The sequence below is a fragment of the Phyllobates terribilis genome, unplaced genomic scaffold (genome assembly GCF_046119375.1).
Source record: "Phyllobates terribilis strain yellow unplaced genomic scaffold, ASM4611937v1 Scaffold_11__3_contigs__length_659146591, whole genome shotgun sequence".
In the NCBI taxonomy this organism is placed as follows: domain Eukaryota; kingdom Metazoa; phylum Chordata; class Amphibia; order Anura; family Dendrobatidae; genus Phyllobates; species Phyllobates terribilis.
Window position 1 is genome coordinate 317,547,880 of NW_027362771.1, and position 15,597 is coordinate 317,563,476.

A 15,597-nucleotide genomic window follows, 5' to 3' on the forward strand; every position below is an offset into this window, starting at 1 on the left:
TCCAAGAAAAACACTTGCTACCCACAGTAAAATTTGGTGGAGGTTCCATCATGCTTTGGGCTGTGTGGCCAATGCCGGCACCGGGAATCTTGTTAAAGTTGAGGGACGCATGGATTCCACTCAGTATCAGCAGATTCTTGACAATAATGTTCAAGAATCAGTGATAAAGTTGAAGTTACGCAGGGGATGGATCTTTCAGCAAGACAATGATCCAAAACACCGCTCCAAATCTACTCAGGCATTCATGCAGAGGAACAATTACAATGTTCTGGAATGGCCATCCCAGTCCCCAGACCGGAATATCATTGAACATCTGTGGGATCATTTGAAAAGGGCTGTCCATGCTCGGCGACCATCAAACTTAACTGAACTGGAATTGTTTTGTAAAGAGGAATGGTCAAAAATACCTTCATCCAGGATCCAGGAAATCATTAAAAGCTACAGGAAGCGACTAGAGGCTGTTATTTTTGCAAAAGGAGGATCTACTAAATATTAATGTCACTTTTCTGGTGAGGTGCCCATACTTATGTACCTGTCAAATTTTGTTTGAATGCAGATTGCACATTTTCTGTTAGTACAATAAACCACATTTCAAGGCAGAAACATTACTGTGTCCAACAGTTATTTCATATAATAACACCAATTTTTATAAAACATTAAGCTTAAGATTAATAGGGGTGCCCAAACTTTTTCATATAACTGTACCATGATTCATGATACACAGATACCACAGAGAAATATATATATATATAGTACAAGGCCAAGGATTTCACTTACTACATTACATGAGCGATATCTATTGTAAATTCTACAACAGCTCAGAAACCGACGAATCCTCACAGCGCACAGTGCAGACCGGACAGTATAGTCCTCCATACAGTATTATGGGCACCATATAATGCTCCATACAGGATACTGACCCCCTTATAATGCTCCATACAGGATACTGGTCCCCATATAATGCTCCATACAGAATACTGGTCCCCATATAACGCTCCATACAGGATACTGGTCCCCATATAACACTGCATACAGAATACTGTCCCCCATATAACGCTCCATACAGAATACTGACCCCCACATAACGCTCCATACAGAATATTGGCTCCCATATAACGCTCCATGCAGGCTGTCCCCCCCTTATAATGCCCCATTACACGAGCGATATCTATTGTAAATTCTACAATAGCTCAGAAACCGGCGAATCCTCACAGCGCACAGTGCAGACCAGACAGTATAGTCCTCCATACAGTATTATGGGCACCATATAATGCTCCATACAGGATACTGACCCCCTTATAACGCTCCATACAGAATACTGACCCCCATATAACACTCCATACAGAATATTGGCCCCCATGTCACGCTCCATGCAGGCTGTTTCCCCCTTATAATGCCCCATGCAGGATGTCACGCCCCCCTCCCTTATAATGCCCCATGCAGGATGTCACTTCTCCCCTTCCCCTCTTATAATGCCCCATGCAGGATGTCACTTCCCCCCTTCCCCTCTTATAATGCCCCATGAAGGATGTCACACACCCCCCCTCCCTTATAATACCCCATGCAGGATGTCACTTCCCCCCTTCCCCTCTTATAATGCCCCATGCAGGATGTCACTTCCCCCCTTCCCCTCTTATAATGCCCCATGCAGGTTGTCACACACCCCCACCCCCATATAATGCCCCCCATGCAGGATGTCAATTCCCCCCTCCCCCATATAATGCCCCATGCAGGATGTCACTTCCCCCCTTCCCCTCTTATAATGCCCCATGCAGGATGTCACACACCCCCACCCCCATATAATGCCCCCATGCAGGATGTCAATTCCTCCCTCCCCCATATAATGCCCCATGCAGGATGTCAATTCCCCCCTCCCCCTCTTATAATGCCCCATGCAGGATGTCACACCCCCTCCCTTATAATGCCCCATGCAGGACTTCACTTCCCCCCTTCCCCTCTTATAATGCCCCATGCAGTATGTCACACACCCCCATATAATGCCCCATGCAGTATGTCACCCCCCCATATAATGCCCCATGCAGGATGTCACACCCCCCTCCCTTATAATGCCCCATGCAGGATGTCACCTCTCCCCATATAATGCCCCATGCAGGACGTCACCCCCCCGTATAATGCCCTATGCAGGATGTCACCTCTCCCCCCATATAATGCCCCATGCAGAATGTCACCCCCCCATATAATGCCCCATGCAGGATGTCACACCACCCCTCCCCCATAAAATGCCCCATGCAGGATGTCACACCCACTCTCCCCCCACCATATAATGCCCCATGCAGGATATCACCCCCCATATAATGCCCCATGCTGGTGCCTCCCCCTCATATAATGCCCCATGCAGGATGTCACACCCCCCCATATAATGCCCCATGCAGGATGTCACACCCACCCCCCCACCATATAATGCCCCATGCAGGATGTCACACCCACTCTCCCCCTACCATATAATGCCCCATGCAGGATGTCACACCCACTCCCCCCCCCATATAATGCCCCATGCAGGATGTCACACCCACTCTCCCCCCACCATATAATGCCCCATGCAGGATGTCACACCCACTCTCCCCCCCACCATATAATGCCCCATGCCTCCATGCTTAAAAAAAAAAAAATCAAATACTCACCTCGCTTCTCACCTGATGCTGATCCGGACTCCACAGCATCGCCCGCGTCTTCCCGCTGTGACAGCTCCGGAGGGATCGCGCGCGGTGTAAACATATCACCGCGCCCTCTGACCTGAGACGTCACAGTTAGAGGATGCGGAAGACGCTGCGGAGGCACGGGGAGGGGTAAGTATTGTGCCGGCGCCGTCACATGACCGGAGATGTCCCTGCGCTCAGCATGGGGCCGGGGGCCCATGCTGAGCGCAGTGACATCTCCGGTCATGTGACGGCGGTGGGTCCTGCGGGGGGGCCCCATGAGGAGACGCACAAGAGGGGGGCCCCAATGGGGCTCTGAGGGGGCCCCAACTGGCCGGGCCCCATGCTGGAGTCAGGGCAGTCATGCCCTGATGGCGGCCCTGCTGGAGGCTGGAGGGGCTCCCTCTCCCTCGGGGGCCCCCGTTCAATGAACCGGCTGCACGGGCGGTAGGTCCGCCCCTGAGTGTTAATGCTTCAGATTGATGATCCAAGTATGAAATAAAGCACTGGACTGCCACTAATAAACAGCTATGAATGAATGAGACAGTTACAGAGTTACAGGGGTTATCAAAGCTATGACATTGATGACTTTTCTGTAGGATAGGATATCATTATCAGATGCAACAGCCACTAAATCCCCCCACCCAAATCCGCTGTTTTCAACTCCTGTGGCAGACGGATGTAAACTGATCAGAGCTTGAACAACACAGCTCAGTCCTATTTGTTTCAGAGGAATTTTAGTGCAGTTATGAGCAAAAAGTGATTGCACCCCCAATTTAAACATAAATTAACTGTGATTTATCACATCTTTGGGAAGCTGAGTTCAATTTCCCTATCCACACAGAGGCCTGATTACTGCAACATCTGTTCTCAATCAAGAAATCACTTAAATAGACAAATTCATGCTTGGTCTGGGGGATAATGTGTGCGAGTGGGTAAATAGCTGGCTGAGTGATAGAAAGCAGAGGGTGGTTATCAATGGAGTAAGCTCAGGGTGTGTCAGGGTTACTAGTGGGGTGCCTTAAGGGTCTGTCTTGGGCCCTATATTATTTAATATATTTATTAATGATCTAGTGGAAGGGTTGCATAGTAAAATAGCAATATTTGCAGATGATACTAAACTTTGTAAAGTAGTTAATACAGATGAGGATAGGGCACAGCTACAGGAGGATTTAGATAAATTGGGGAGTTGGGCCAAAAAATGGCAAATGGGGTTCAATGCCGATAAATGTAAGGTCATGCACATGGGAAAGAAAACAGCAGTCACCCATACATATTAAATGGGAAACCGTTGGGGAAATCTGACATGGAGAAGGACCTGGGCGTCTTAGTTAACAGCAAATTAAATTGGAGTGCCCAGTGTCAGGCAGCAGCTGCGAAGGCAAATAGAGTCATGGCATGCATCAGAAGAGGAATAGGGGCATATGATGAGAACATTGTTCTTCCTCTGTATAAAGCGCTGGTAAGGCTGCACTTAGAATATTGTGCACAGTTCTGGGCTCCGGTGCTCAGGAAAGACATATTGGAGCTAGAGAGGGTACAAAGGAGGGCGACTAAGGTAATAAAGGGAAAGGAGGGACTAGAATAGCCAGAGAGGTTGTCAAAATTAGGCCTATTTACATTAGAAAAGAGAAGGCTTAGGGGAGACCTCATAAACATTTATAAATACATCAGGGGGCAGTACAGAGATCTCTCCCATGACCTGTTTATACCAAGGATGGTGACAAAGACGAGGGGGCACACTATGCGTCTGGAGGAAAGGAGGTTCCTGCACCAGCATAGAAGGGGATTCTTTACGGTCAGAGCCGTGAGACTCTGGAACTCTCTGGGAGAGGAAGTGGTGATGTCCAACTCACTTAATGAGTTCAAGAGAGGCCTGGACGCCTTTCTTGAGAACAATAAAATTACATATTATGCTTAGTGATAGTTAATTAATCCAGGGATTTAATCTGACTGCCAGATTGGAGTCGGGAAGTGAATTATTCCTCAGTGATGTAAATTTGCCTATACCGCATGGGTTTTTTTTTGCCTTCCCCTGGATCAACGCTGCGGATTAGCTGCAGTGCACAAGAAATAGGTTGAACTGGATGGACGCTTGTCTTTTTTCGGCCTTATAAACTATGTAACTATGTAACAAAGTGAAGCAAACCATAATATCCTCAAAAGCTAGACTTCATGCTGCGATCCAAAGAAATTCAGGAACAAATGACAAACAAAGTAATTGAGATCTATCAGTCTGGAAAAGGTTAGAAAGCCATTTCTAAAGCTCAGGGACATTAGCAAACCACAGTGAGATCCATTATCCACAAATGGCGAAAACATGGAACAGTGGTGAACCTTCCCAGGAGTGGCCGGCTGACCAAAATTACCCCAAGAGCACTGCGACAACTCATCCAAGAGGTCACAAAAGACCCCACAACAACATTTAAGGAACTGCAGGCCTCACTTGCCTCAGTTAAGATCAGTGTTCATGACTCCACCATAAGTAAGAGACTGGGCAAAAATGGCATGCATGGCAGAGTTCCAAGATGAAAACCACTGCTGAGCAAAAATAATATAAATGTTTCTCTCAGTTTTGCCAGAAAACATCTTGATGATCGCCAAGACTTGTGGGAGAATACTTTGTGGACTGAAGAGATAAAAGTTGAACTTTTTGGAAGGTGTATGTCCCATTACATCTGGCATAGAAGTAACACAGCATTTCAGAAAAGGAACATCAAACCAAGAGTAAAATATGGTGGTAGTAGTGTGATGGTCTGTGTCTGATTGGCTGCTTCAGGACCTGGAAGACTTGCTGTGGAAAATGGAACTATGAATTCTGCTGTCCACCAAAAGATCCTGAAGGAGACTGTCCAGCCATCTGTTTGTGACCTAAAGCTGAAACTGTTAGAGCCCTCCTGTTTGTTTTTTTTCCATCTTGTGTTTTGCGGTCACGTGACCCTCTGCCTTTATATTCCAGCTCCGCCCATTTGGCTGTGCTGGACTTCAATTTTTGACTGTTTCTATAGCCAGGTGCTTTGGTGCCTTTCTCTGTCAGTTCGCTTGGTCCTTCTAGGACCTCTAGTACCTTTTTGTCAGTTTGTCCTTTTATGTTCTGCAACAACTTCTCTGTTTAGGAGGTGTCCTATTTTTGTCCCAGTCCTTAGTTCTTTTAGGGACCCCTCCCCTTATGCTTTAGGTCTTCGTTCAGACTAGCCGAGGACTAAGGCAGGTCAGTTCGCTAGGAACAGGCAGCCCGCTACTTCGCAGGGATTCAGCTTAGTCTTACTGTAGGGACAGCTTTCCCCTATCTTTCCTTAGAACTTGTTGCAGATCATAACAGTAAGTCCAGCCCAAAAATCTAAAAGGAAAGAAATTCGGGGATCAGTATTGTTTCCGTCCAGGATTTGGCTCAACGCTTGCAGGGATTGTCTCTGGAGGTGGCCGAGCTACAGCAACACGTGAGTAGATGTTCTGGAGCGCATTTTGTGGAACCCAAGGCAGGACTGCCTGATGTTTTTTATGGTAAACAGCAAGATTTTTTTTCCTTTAAAAATGCTTGTTTGTTATATTTTCATTTGAGACCAAGGTCCTCTGGGAATGAATCACAGCGCATTGGTTTTATTATGTCACTTTTGCGCAATAAACCACAGGGGTGGGCCTTTTCTCTCCAACTTAATGATCCATGCTTAAGGTCTGTAGAAAAAAAAATTCTGCTAAGGGTCTATTATATGAAGATTCTGATAGAATCTCATCTGCTGAGGCAGAACTCTAAGGCATTTGAATCAGGGGTCAGGTGATGCTGAAAATTATTGCACACACTTCAGAAGATGGGCTTCAGAACTCTTATGGAATGATCCTGCTCTGAAATGTTTATTTATTGCTGGTCTGAGTGAAAGGTTAAGGATCTGCTAATTGCATTCCCTGCACCTGAGACTCTGCAGGATGCCATGCAATTAGCTGTTCGTGTGGACAGGAGGCTGAGGTTAAGGTTGAATGAGGTAAAGACTCCCTGTAATGTGAGGTCCTAGTCCCCAAAATATCTGCTCAGACGGCGGAGAACCGATGGAGGTTGGGGCGATGTCACTCCGCTCTCAGGAAAGAGACCGGAGGTTCGCTGAGGGATTGTGTCTTTATTGTGGTAAAGCTAACCATTTGATTAAGTATTGTGAGCTTCGTTTAAGTAAAGAAAAAAAAAGGTCAGGTACGCCCGTATTGCTTGTTTACGCTCTGCAGGAGTATTTCTTTCTGGGAGTACTACTTTGCAGGGAGATTTGATTGAATTTCAGGTATTTGTGGATTGTGGTTCTACACTTAATGTGACTGATAAAGGGTTTTTTGGAAAAACTTAACTTGAAATCCAAACCTTTGTCATCACCTATTTCTGTGCTTGCAATTGATAACACTCCCTTGAAATGGATTACTCACAAGGTTGCTGTTAGAACCCTCCTGTTAGTTTTTTCTATTTTGCTGGTCACATGACTTTTTGCCTATCTAATCCAGCTCCGCCCTCCTGGCCTTGCTGGACTTCTGTGTTACTTTTACTCTTACGCTAGCCAGGTGCTTTGTACCTTACTCTGTAGTTTGTTTGGTCTTTTGACCACTAGTACTTCTGTTTGTTTGTTTGTCTTTGCTCTGCTACAATTTCTGCTAGGAGGTGTCCAACTATATCCAAGTCCTTAGTTCTTGTAGGGACCCCTCCCTTATATCTATAGGTCTGCGTTCAGACTAGCCGAGGACTTAGGCGGGTCTGTTCACAAGGAACAGGTCCCCCGCTGCATCATAGGGTATCAGCTTAGTCCTATTGTAGGGACAGTTTTCCTATCTTTCCTTAGTGTTTGTAGCAGTTCATAACAGTAAGTCCAGCCCAAAAATAAAACACTCTAAGGAAAGAAATCCTGATTTCAGCATGGTGTCGGTTCAGGAGTTGGCTCAACGCCTGCAGGGACTGTCTTTGTAGGAGCTCCAGCAACACGTGAGTAGCTGTCCAGGAGCGCATTTTGTCGAACCGAAGGTAGGACTTCCAGATTTTTTATGGTAAACGGCAAGATTTTTTTTCCTTTAAAACGCTTGTTTATTATATTTTCGTTTAAGACCCAGATCCTCGGGAAATGAATCACAGCGCATTGGGTTTATAATGTCACTTTTGCGCAAAGAACCACAGGGATGGGCCTTTTCTCTACAACCTAATGATCCGTGTTTTAGATCTGTGGAAGATTTTTTTTATGCTATGGGATTGTTGTAAGATGATCCTGATCGAGTCTCATCTGCTGAAACTGAATTAAGATGTTTGAAGCAGGGATCAGGTGATGTGGAAAATTATTGTACATACTTCAGAAGATGGTCGGCTGAAGTGGAATGGAATGACTCAGCATTGAAATGTTTGTTTCTTGATGGTCTAGGTGAAAGGGTTAAGGATCTGCTGATTGCCTTCCCAAAACCTGGAACCTTGCAGGAGGCAATGCAATTAGCCATACGTGTGGACAGGAGACTGCGTGCTAGGAGTAATGAAGAGAAATCGACTGCTATGGCAGCTCCAAGTTTTCAGAGGGTCTGTTCGGAGGGTGGAGAACCGATGGAGATTGGGGCGATGTCACCCCACTCTCAGGAAAAGGACCGCAGGTTTGCTAAAGGATTGTGTTTTTATTGCGGTAAATCTGACCACTTTATTAAGAACTGTGTGCTTCGTTTGAATAAAGAAAAAAAAAAAGAGGTCAGTTACGCCCGCATAGCGTGTTTAAACTCAAAAGGAGTATTTCTTTCTGGAAGCACCTCATTCCAGGAGGAGTTGATTGAATTTCGGGTATTTGTGGATTGTGGTTCTACACTCAATGTGATTGATGAGGGTTTTTTGGAAAAATTTATATTAGAATCCAAACTTTTGTCATCTCCTATTTCTGTGGTTGCTGTTGATGGCTCTCCCTTGAAAGGTATTACTCACAAGGTTTTTGAATTTTCCCTCACCATTAATGGTATTCACCAAGAGAATTTGGATTTGGCAGTATTAAATAATTTGCCTGCTCCAATGGTTTTGGGGTTACCTTGGTTAAAATTGCACAATCCCTGGACTGGTCTACCAATGAAATTAAGTCTTGGAGCCCTAAGTGTTATGATTAGTGTTGAGCCACCCCCGTAGTGTTCGGGTTCGGTTCGGTTCGTCGAACACCGGGATGTTCGAGGAACTGTTCGTCGAACTGTTCGTCGAACACCTTAGAACACCGTCGAACACCGTTAAAACCAATGGCAGGCAAACAAAAACACATAGAAACACATAGAAAACACCTTCAAAGGTGTCCAAAAGCTGACAAACTGCTCAGAAGACACTCTTTAAAAAAGCCGGCCGGCAAATTCAGCAGCGGCATACACCGGTACCCGACAATTTAGACAAGAAGGAATAGAGCATCACACATAGATTAGATAGATAGAAACATGTCAGTCACATATATATGAAGTATAGTGACAGTGTTGGTTACTGCACTTGTCATTTAGTGTAAAGGATTTATTAAAAAAAATATTAGTGTTTTCATGCACCGTCTCTTTAAAAAAGCCGGCCGGCAATTCAGCAGCGGTACCCGACAATTTAGAACAGAAAGAATAGAGCTTCACACATAGATTAGATAGATAGAAACATGTCAGTCACATATATAATAAGTACAGTGACAGTGTTGATTACTGTACTTGTCATTTAGTGTAAAGGATTTATTTAAAAAAATAATAGTGTTTTCATGCACCGTCTCTTTAAAAAAGCCGGCCGGCAATTCAGCATCTGTACCCGACAATTTAGAACAGAAAGATAGAGCATCACACATAGATTAGATAGATAGAAACATGTCAGTCACATTTATAATAAGTACAGTGACAGTGTTGGTTACTGTACTTGTCATTTAGTGTTAAAATAAAGGATTTATTAAAAAAAAAATTGGCGTGGGGTTTCCCCTAATTTTAGTCTCTAGCGGAGGTTAAGCAGACGGCTGGGGCAGATGTTTGAAGCCTGGGAATGGGGTAATACCCATGGAGCTTCCCAGACTACTAATATCAGCCCCCAGCTGAATACCTAGCCTTTACTAGCTATTAAAATGGGGGACCCCCCAAAAAAATGACGTGGGGTACCCCCTATTTAATAGCTAGCAAAGGCTAGGCAGACAGCTGGGGGCTGATATTAATAGCCCAGGAAGGGTGCCATGAATATTGGCCCCCTCCCAGGCTAGAAACACCAGCCGTCAGCCGCCCCAGAAATGGCGCATCCATAGGATGCGCCAATTCTGGCACTTAGCCTCGCTCTTCCCACTGCCCTGTAGCGGTGGCAGTGGGGTAATAGGGCTGGGGTTGATGTCAGCTTATAATGCCAGCTGACGTCAAGCCCAGGTTAGTAATGGAGAGGCGTCTATAAGACATCCCCATTACTAACCCCATAGTGAAAGTTAAAAAAAACACAAACACCCAGAATAAAGTCCTTTAATTGAAATAAACACACAATTCTTTATTGTTCTAAATTAAACCATACTTACCATCACGCCCATTCCAGCTGAAGCCAACGATCTCCTGCAATAAAAGAAAAATAATAAACCAACATCATCCTTACCTTTCCATGGTTCCCAGGACAGCTTCAGCTCTGCTACATCGAGATGACAGGCTGGACCGCAGCAGAATGCTGCCATCCAGCCTGTCATCCCGCAGACACTGAGAAGCGCAGGCATGCTTGCGCTCCTCAGTGTCTGGCTGTGACGGCATCCAGATGAGCCGAGGTCATGTCCAATGAACTTGGCGCACCTCATGCACGTCACTGACAGCGTGGGAAAATTCTCCTGCACTCAGCGCTTCAGCGTGGGAGAATTCTGAAGCGCTGAGTGCAGGAGAATTTTCCCACGCTGTCAGTGACGTGCATGAGGTGAGCTGAGATCATTGGACATGAACTCACCTCATGCATGTCACTGACAGCGTGGGAAAATTCTCACGCTGAGGCGCTGAGTGCAGGAGAATTCTCCCACGCTGTCAGTGACGTGCATGAGGTGAGCTCATGTCCAATGAACTCAGCTCACCTCATGCACGTCACTGACAGCGTGGGAAAATTATCCTGCACGCAGCGCTTCAGCGTGAGAATTTTCCCACGCTGTCAGTGACGTGCATGAGGTGAGCCGAGTTCATTGGACATGACCTCGGCTCATCTGGATGCCGTCACAGCGAGACACTGAGGAGCGCAAGCATGCCTGCTCTTCTCAGTGTCTGCGGGATGACAGGCTGGATGGCAGCGTTCTGCAGGTCCAGCCAGTCATCTCGATGTAGCAGAGCTGAAGCTGTCATGGGAACCATGGAAGGGTAAGGATGATGTTGGTTTATTATTTTTCTTTTATTGCAGGAGATCGTTGGCTTCAGCTGGAATGGGCGTGATGGTAAGTATGGTTTAATTTAGAACAATAAAGAATTGTGTGTTTATTTCAATTAAAGGACTTTATTCTGGGTGTTGTGTTTTTTTTAATACTTTACTAGAAATTCATGGCGGTCATGTCTAATACTGGCGTGACCCCATGAATTTTGGGCTTAGGGCCAGCTGATAATACCAAGCTGGCCCTAACCCCTTTATTACCCAGTGAGCCACCGCACCAGGGCCCTGGATGAGTTGGGTACAGCGCCAGAAGATGGCGCTTCTATGAACGCGCCATTTTCCGGGGTGGCTGCGGACTGCAATTTGCAGCGGGGGGGGGGGGCAGAAAGCTTGGGCCTCCCTGCGCTGCAGATTCCAGCCCCCAGCTGCCTAGTTGTACCTGGCTGGACACAAAAATAGGGCGAAGCCCCACGTATTTTTTTTTTTATTATTTCATGAAATTCATGAAATAATTAAGAAAAAAAGGCCTTCCCTATATTGTTGTGTCCGGCCAGGTACAAATAGTCAGCTGGTGGTTGGGGGCAGCCCGTTCCTGCCTGCTGTACCTGGCTGGACACAAATATAGTGCGAAGCCCCACTTCAATTTTTTTAAATTATTTCATGAAATTCATGAAATAATTAAGAAAAAAAGGCCTTCCCTATATTGTTGTGTCCGGCCAGGTACAAATAGGCAGCTGGTGGTTGGGGGCAGCCCGTTCCTGCCTGCTGTACCTGGCTGGACACAAATATAGTGCGAAGCCCCACTTCAATTTTTTTAAATTATTTCAGGAAATTCATGAAATAATTTAAAAAAAATTGACGTGGGGCTTCGCACTATATTTGTGTCCAGTAAGGTGCAGCAGGCAGGAACGGGCTGCCCCCAACCACCAGCTGCCTATTTGTACCTGGCCGGACACAACAATATAGGGAAGCCCTTTTTTTCTTAATTATTTCATGAAATAATTTAAAGAAAATTGACGTGGGGCTTCGCCCTGTTTTTGTGTCCAGCCAGGTACAACTAGGCAGCTGGGGGCTGGAATCCGCAGCGCAGGGAGGCCCAAGCTTTCTGGGCCACACTGCAAATTGCAGTCCGCAGCCACCCCGGAAAATGGCGCGTTCATAGAAGCGCCATCTTCTGGCGCTGTACCCAACTCATCCAGGGCCCTGATGCGGTGGCTCACTGGGTAATAAAGGGGTTAGGGCCAGCTTGGCATTATCAGCTGGCCCTAAGCCCGAAATTCATGGGGTCACGCCAATATTAGACATGACCGCCATGAATTTCTAGTAAAGTATTTAAAAAAAACACAACACCCAGAAAAAAGTCCTTTAATTGAAATAAACACTCAATTCTTTATTGTTCTAAATTAAACCATACTTACCATCATGCCCATTCCAGCTGAAGCCAACGATCTCCTGAAATAAAAGAAAAATAATAAAGCAACATCATCCTTACCTTTCCATTGTTCCCATGACAGCTTCAGCTCTGCTACATCGAGATGACAGGCTGGACCGCAGCAGAACGCTGCCATCCAGCCTGTCATCCTGCAGACACTGAGAAGCGCAGGCTTGCTTGCGCTCCACAGTGTCTCTCTGTGATGGCATAAAGATGAGCCGATTTAATGTCCAATGAACTCGGCTCACCTCATGCACGTCACTGCTTTTAACACTCCAGTGGGTCATTTTGAGAATCTGGTGATGCCCTTTGGTCTTACGAACGCACGAGCGTTTTTTCAGAACCTTATTAATGACATCCTAAGACCGTTGATCGGTAAGAATGTGGTGGTGTATTTGGATGACATTTTGATTTTTGCGTCGGATCTGGAGTCTCATTGGCAGAGCGTACGTGAGGTATTGCAGTTGTTAAGCGACAATTCACTTTTTGCTAAGCTGGAGAAATGTGAGTTCGCTGTGCAGAGAATTTGTTTTTTGGGCTACATTATCTCCAGCGAGGGCTTTGAGATGGACCCGGTGAAGGTTCAGGCGGTGCAGGAATGGCCTAGGCCTATTGGTTTGAAACCAATACAGAGATTTTTGGGTTTCGCCAATTATTACAGAAAATTCATTAAGAATTTTTCTGTAATTGTTAAGCCGCTGACCAATCTCACCAGGAAAGGTGCGAATACGGTTCAGTGGACTACTGAGGCCATTGAAGCTTTTGTGTATCTCAAGGAGAGGTTCAGTTCTGCCCCCATCCTTATGCAGCCTGATGAGACCAAGCCTTTTTTGGTCGAGGTTGATACTTCTTCGGTGGGGGTCGGTGCTGTTTTGTCTCAGGAAAACAAGGATGGAGTACATCCCTGTGCTTTTTTTTCAAAAAAATTTTCTGAGACCGAACTTAATTACGATGTCGGTAATCGGGAATTTCTGGCAATTAAACTCGCATTTGAACATTGGCATCATCTCTTGGAAGGTGCTAAATTTCCCATTCAGGTTTTTACTGATCATAAGAATCTGATCTATCTTGATGCTGCCAAGCGCTTGATTGCCCGTCAAGCTAGGTGGGCACTTTTTTTTTTGCGGTTTAATTTTTCTGTTACTTACATCCCGGGTACCAAGAATGTAAAAGCTGATGCTTTATCTCGCAGTTTTCCTCCCATGGTTGGTACCGAGGAGGAGGAGAGCATTTTACAGGAAGGTGTTGTGATAGCAACATTGGACTCCGTTTTGGAAGATGGGATTCTGAAAGCCCAGGAGGATGCCCCATCTAACACTCCCCATGGGAGGTTGTTTGTGCCTAGGAACTTTAGGAGAGATTTGTTTGTGGAGTGTCATGAGTCTCGGTTGGCAGGTCATCCAGGAATTTCGGAGACTAAGAGACTTGTAGGTCGCAGTTTTTGGTGGCCTGGGTGGCAGAAGGAAGTCATTAAGTGGGTGCGTCAATGTACTGTGTGTGCTAGATCTAAGTCTTCACATGCTCCTGCTGCGGGGTTGCTTTGCCCTCTGGAGGTTCCTAGTGCTCCTTGGACGCATCTTGCTATGGATTTTATTACTGACCTTCCTGCCTCTGAGGGTTTCACTGTTATCTGGGTGGTCGTGGACCGTTTTAGCAAGATGTGTCATTTGGTTCCCTTCATCAAACTGCCCTGTGCCAAGACACTCACTAAGGCTTTTGTTAAAGAAATTGTCAGGCTCCATGGCGTTCCTACCGACATTGTTTCCGATAGGGGACCTCAGTTCGTGGCTCGTTTTTGGCGTGCCTTTTGTGACAGGTTGGGAGTCCATTTGTCATTTTCGTCTGGTTATCATCCTGAGTCTAATGGACAGACAGAAAGAAAGAACCAGGATGTTGAACAGTTTTTGCGTTGTTTTGTGGCTGACAATCAAGAGGTGTGATCTAAGTTTCTGCCACTGGCTGAATTTGCTCTTAACAACCATACATCCTCTTCTGCTGGGTGTTCTCCTTTTTTTTGCTGTACTGGGAGACATCCGTCGTTTGGGTCATTCTCCAAATTGGTATCGGCTGTGCCGGAGGAGGAGAATTTTTCCGGTGATTTAGAGACAGTTTGGACTGATGTACGTCGTAACCTTCAAGAGGCTAACAAAAAATCCAAGAGGTACTTTGACAGGAAACGTCAAGAGGTTTTGTTTACTGTTGGTGACATGGTTTGGTTGTCCTCTAGGAATCTGCGGTTGAGGATTCCTTCTAAGAAATTGGGCCCGAAGTTTGTTGGTCCGTTTAAGGTGCTTCAGGTAGTTAACCAATCTGCTGTTAGGTTGGAGGTTCCTACCTCCTGGAAGATTAATCTGGTGTTTCATGTTTCCTTATTGAAAAAAGCTGATGTTTCTGATAGGGACGCCACTGTCTCTGTTCCTCCGGTGTAAGAAGACGGTGAATATGAAATTTCTCGCATCCTGAATTCTAGAAGACATAGAGGGAGATTGCAGTATCTCGTCGCTTGGAAAGGTTTCGGTCCCGAGGATAACTCCTGGGTAAGGGAGGATGATGTCTCTGCTCCTAGACTTGTCGGAGCGTTTCACAGGAGGTTTCCTGATAAACCTGGGCCTGGAGGATCCGGAGGATCCTCATAGAAGAGGGGGTACTGTTAGAACCCTCCTGTTACTTTTTTCTATTTTGCTGGTCACATGACTTTTTGCCTATTTAATCCAGCTCCGCCCTCCTGGCCTTGCTGGACTTCAGTGTTACTTTTACTCTTAAGCTAGCCAGGTGCTTTGTACCTTACTCTGTAGTTTGTTTGGTCTTTTGACCACTAGTGCTTCTGTTTGTTTGTTTGTCTTTGCTCTGCTACAATTTCTGCTAGGAGGTGTCCAACAATATCCCAGTCCTTAGTTCTTGTAGGGACCCCTCCCTTATATCTATAGGTCTGCGTTCAGACTAGCCGAGGACTTAGGCGGGTCTGTTCACAAGGAACAGGTCCCCCGCTGCATCGTAGGGTATCAGCTTAGTCCTATTGTAGGGACAGTTTTCCTATCTTTCCTTAGTATTTGTAGCAGTTCATAACAGTTGCTGCATTTCCCCTCACTATCAATGGAGTTCACCAAGAAATTTTGGACTTGGTTGTATTAGATAATTTACCCTCTCCGGTTGTTCTAGGATTGCCTTGGTTAAAACTGCACAATCCTTTACTGGACTGGTCTACT